Consider the following 5,484-nt stretch of genomic DNA (forward strand, 5'->3'; position numbering starts at 1 on the left):
TTTTTGTTAACCACTCGTCAGTTGAGGGGGACCTAGGTTGCTTCCATCTCTTAGCTATTATGAAAAGAGCAGCAACAAACACGGTTGTACAAGTGTCTATACAAGAGGATGAATACTTTGGGTATATGCCAAGGAGTGGTATAACCAGGTCATATCATTTTTAGCTATTTAAGAGTTCTCCACACTGCTTTCCATAGAGGCTGCACGAGTTTGCAATCCCATCAGCAGTGGATGAGTGTTCCCCTTTCTCCACATCCTCGCCAGCAGTTGGTATCATTTCTTCTCTTGATCCTAGCCAGTCTGATTGGGGTAAGGTGAGACCTTAGGGTGGTTTTAATTTGCATTTCCCTAATTACTAACGATGCTGAACACTTTTTGAGATGATTCTTAGCCATCCTTATTTCTTTCTTTGAGAACTCTCTGTTTAGATCTTTAGCCCATCTTTTAATTGGGTCATTTGGTTTCTCCATTCTTTGTTTTCTGAGTTCTTTAAATATTCTGGCTGTTAAACCTCTGTCAGATGTGTCACTGGTAAAGATTTTTTCCCATTCTGTGTGTTTTCCCTTCAGTTTCTTGATTGTTTCTTTTGCTATACAGAAGCTTTTTAGTTCAATGAGGTCCTACTTTTTGATTGTTGACCTTAATTCCTGAGCAACTAGTGTCCAGTTTAGAAAGTCCTTTCCTACACCTCTGTCTTGTAAGGTGCTGCCTATGTTTTAACAGTTTCAGGTTTCACACTGAAGTCTTTGATTTACTTGAGTTGACTTTTGTGCAGGGTGATAGATAAAGGTCTAATTTCATTCTTCTACATGTGGTAATAAATGGTTCCCATGCAAAGACACTTTCCAAGTCAATGTTGTGCATGTTCTCTGTCATGAATTCAATTTGGTGGACTGAGTCATTTCCAAACAACAGAACATGCCATCACGCATCAGTTTCAGGACTGTACTGTAAACACGTTGATTCAGTCCTGTGCATATGAGTGTGTGCTGCATCATGGTCAAGATTTGTTTCTTCTTGTGGATTATGATTAAAGGAATTTCGGAGAGCACAGTTCTTAATGCTTTTTACATTCTACATGTTGAACTCTAATACAATTTCCACATGGGAAACTTGACCAGAGAGGGAAAGAAAACAACAATATCTGAACCTGGTGGTGGCATTTCCTGTAGAATAAAGGAATAGGAAGAACCTGGTTGCCAGCCTTAGCTTTACATCAACTTGCTGTGTGGCATGTGGCAGATTTATTCCAAGAAATTTTCATTTTTTTCCAGCAATTGTGAATGGGAGCATTTCCCTGTGTTCTTTCTCCAATTGCTTGTTATTGGTATATAGAAAGGCTACTGATTTTTGTAGATTGATTTTATAACCTGCCACTATACTGAAAGTGTGGATCAGTTCTAAGAGCTTTCTGGTGGAACTTTTGGGATCTCTTAGGTACAGTATAATATCATCTGTAAAAAGTGATAGTTTGACCTCTTCTTTTCCACTTAGTACTTCTTTAATTTCCTTCTCCTGTCTTATTGCTCTAGCAAGAGTTTCAAGCACTATGTTGAAAAGGAATGGAGATAGTGGACATCCTTGTCTGGTTCCTGATTTTAATGAGAATGGTTCCAGTTTTTCTCCATTTAGAATATTGGCTCCAGTCCAATTCCCTCTAGGACTTTGAACATAAATGCATGCTGAATTTTGCCAAAAGCCTTTTCTGCATCAATTGAGAAGACAATGTGGTTTTTGTCTTTGAGTCCATTTATATGATTAATGACATTTATTGACTTGCGTATATTGAACCATTCCTGCATCTCCAGGATAAAGCCTATTTGATCATGGTGAATGATCTTTCTGATGTGTGTTTGTATGTGGTTTGCAAGTATTTTGCTGTCTGCAAGAAACCCATCTCACCTTCAAGGACAGGCACTACCTTAAGGTAAAAGGATGGAAAAGAATATTCCAAGCAAATGGCACTAAGACATAAGCAGGGATTGCAATTCTAATATCTGACAAAATAGATTTCAAAGTAAAACTAATCAGAAGAGATAAGGAGGGTCACTTCATTCTGATCAAAGGAACAGTTAACCAAGAAGATATTACAATCCTTAACATATATGTACCAAATTCTGGTACACCCAAATTCATAAAAACGCTATAGGACTTTAAGACACAAATCAACCCCAACTCGGTAATAGTAGGGGACATCAGTACCCCACTGTCTCCATTAGACAGGTCAACTGGACAAAGAATAAACAGAGAGATGTCTGAATTAAATGATATCACACATCAAATGGACCTAACTGACATCTTTCGATTATTCCACCCAAACACCAAAGAATACGCTTTCTACTCAGCACCTCGTGGAACTTTTTCAAAAATTGACCACATACTGGGCCATGAAACAAACCTCAACAAATACAAAAATATTGAAATAATTCCATGCATTACGAACACAATGCAGTAAAGCTCAAAATCAACACTGGACGAAGCCCTAGTCACTACACAAACTCGTGGCGATTGAACAACACACTCCTGAACAATGAGTGGGTCAAAGGAGAACTTAAGAAAGAAATAAAAGAATTCCTGGAATTCAATGAAAAGGACAATACAACACAACACAACCTCTGGGACAGATTAAAAGCAGGCCTAAGGGGGAAGTTTATAGCTCTAAGTGCCTACATTAAAAAAAAATGTAAAGAGCCCAAATAAATGACCTAACACTGAGTCACTGCCCAGAATGATTTATAGCAGAGTTTTTGCCAGACCTTCAATAAAGATCTACAACTAATACAACTTCAATTATTAAAAAAGATTGAAAAAGAGAGACAGAACTCCAAGCCAGTATCACCCTAATATCAAAACAAGTAAATACAATATGAATTTAAAACAAAAATCCTAGATTGCTAATTAAAAGTATCAGACTGCTGGAACTAAACCTATTGGATATTTAACAACCATACTTTAAGGCCTATACTAATGTGGTCAGAGGTACTTAAAGGACAGTTTTTGCCCCTTGCCTTCCAAGGCTGACCAAGTTCCAGGGGACTATGTAACATCTCTCAAAATACCCTCTAAATCAACAAAATTAGAGATGAAAGGGGAAACATCACAACAGACACCCAAAAGATCCAGACCATTATAAGGGAATATTTTTTAAAACTATATGCTACTACCTCTGAACATCTAAAAGAAATGGATGGATATCTGAAATCATGGGAACCTCCAAAGTTAAGCCAAGAAGAGATCAACAGTTTAAACAGATTCATAATGTATAAGGAAATTGAAACAGTAATGCAAAGCCTCCCAACTAAGAAAAGCCCAGGCCCAGATGGATTTACAGCAGAATTCTACCGGACATTTAAAGAAGACCTCCAACCAATGCTACTTAGATTATTCAAAATGATAGAAACAGAGGGAGAACTCCCAAATTCCTTCTATGAAGCCAGCATCACTCTAATACCCAAACTGGGTAAAGACACAACCAAAAAAGAAAACTATAGATCCATATCCTTAGTGAACACAGATGCAAAAATTCTCAACAAAAAATTCTCAACATTCTTTATCCTTTAAACATTTATTTATCCTTGACCCTCCAGCTTCTGCCCACACACTGTCCTCTCTCATCTTGCCCATGCCCAGGACTGTCAGGAACATCCTTTTCTTGAAGGTACTGTAGCTTATCGACCTAAGAGCCCAAAGATGGCTCAGATAGATCAGGTGGCCCAAAAGACTTCTCCATTTAACTAACTCTGTAACTTTGAGCAAGGCACTTAGCTTTCCTAAACTCTTTCCTCATCTTTAAATACCTATCTTACGTGTTTCTATAAAGATTTGATTAAATCATGCATGTAAAGTGCTTGGCCATAATAAACGTGTGTTAACAGTGATGGCGTTACTAGCCTTCCTCTTCCTAAGCTCCTACAAGGTAATTGTTAGCTTGAAGTAATTAGTCCTTCACATGTTCTGCTTGGTTCCATGAGAGAAACTGTAACTACCTTTCAGAGGAAAGGCAGACTTTACCAAGGCGGCACACTCACTTTTACATTGGTGGTATTTTTCTATAACAAGTATTTTCTTTCTGTTAATTAAAAATTTTTTAAAAATTTAATAACCACATGATTAGAAGCATTTCATTACAGCTTTAACATATTCAGTAACACCTTCCAGAGCAAGGATACATCTCTTTTAAAAGTGGCTGTAATTTTTAGGTTCACAGTTGAATGAATACAGTTATACAATATTGAACTCAGTATAAACCCTGTAAGACATAAACTTGAATGAGTTTTTACCCTTAAAAGATCTTCATTTCTTTTTAAAATATGCCATTTCCTACATTTTTAATGCTACTAACACAGATATTTGCACATGTGTCTTTAATTTCTATGTATCTGATTATTACTAGTCACAGTCAGTTACACTCAGATCCTTAGTATCTGAGTATGGATATAAAGTCATCAGGTAGATTTCACTGGTAATGTTTATCACCTCTACTATTTAACATGAAGTGAATTTTTATGCTTCCTCCTAAAATGTCTTTTTAAAAAATTTGTTGATTTTTTTGTGTGTATATCACACAGAACATCCCACACAATCTTATTCATCTATATACCCACTTCCCAAATGGCACCCTCCCATAGCTCCCCCCAACACACACACACACACACACACACTGGAGCCCATATTCTCTGTCATCCCTGTTACTGTCCACTGTGTTGTTGGCACCCCCAGCCACTCTCCAGTGCTTGTCCATCTGCTTAATCTAGTCAGCCTACCTAGAGAGCCTTGTTGTAGGAAGATCAGCTGTTCCTCATCTAGCAGCAATCAGTTGTCAATATTCCTTTAGATAAGATTGGAGTCTGGTGTAATTCTATGCTGGGTTACTGTCTGGGAGTCTTTGGGGCCACCTGGCCAATAACTCAAAGGAAGGTGTCTCCTATCTGGCATTGTTTCTTGTTATGTAGTCTTTAGCTATACATATGGACTCTTAAAAAATTATATTGGGGGCTGGAGAGATGGCTCAGCGGGTTTAGGAGCACTGACTGCTCTTGCAGAGGACCTGGGTTTGATTCCCAGCACTCACATGGCAGCTGTGAACCGTCCTTAACTCCAGTTCCAGGGGAATCCGAAGCCCTCTTCTGACCTCTGCAGCATTGCATGACATGGGTGCACTCACATACATGTAGCAGGCAATACATTCATACACATAAAATAAAAATAATAATTTTCTTTTTTTGCCTTTTTGTGACAGGGTCTCCCTGTAGCCCCAATTGTCCTGGAACTCACTGTGTAGACCAGGCTGGCCTTGAACTCACAGAGATCCACCTGCCTCTGCCTCCCAAGTGCTGGAATTAAAGGCATGGGCCACCATGCCAGGCATAAATAAAATATTTTTTAAAAATTATATTGACCTCATTAATCTTTGGTTATACTTTCATTTTGGGTGTTTAAGACCCTAAAATTAGCCAGGTGTCAAAAAGACGAAAAAAAAAAAAA

The sequence above is a fragment of the Nannospalax galili genome, unplaced genomic scaffold, assembly GCF_000622305.1.
Source record: "Nannospalax galili isolate Female #2095 unplaced genomic scaffold, S.galili_v1.0 scaffold424, whole genome shotgun sequence".
Taxonomy (NCBI): domain Eukaryota; kingdom Metazoa; phylum Chordata; class Mammalia; order Rodentia; family Spalacidae; genus Nannospalax; species Nannospalax galili.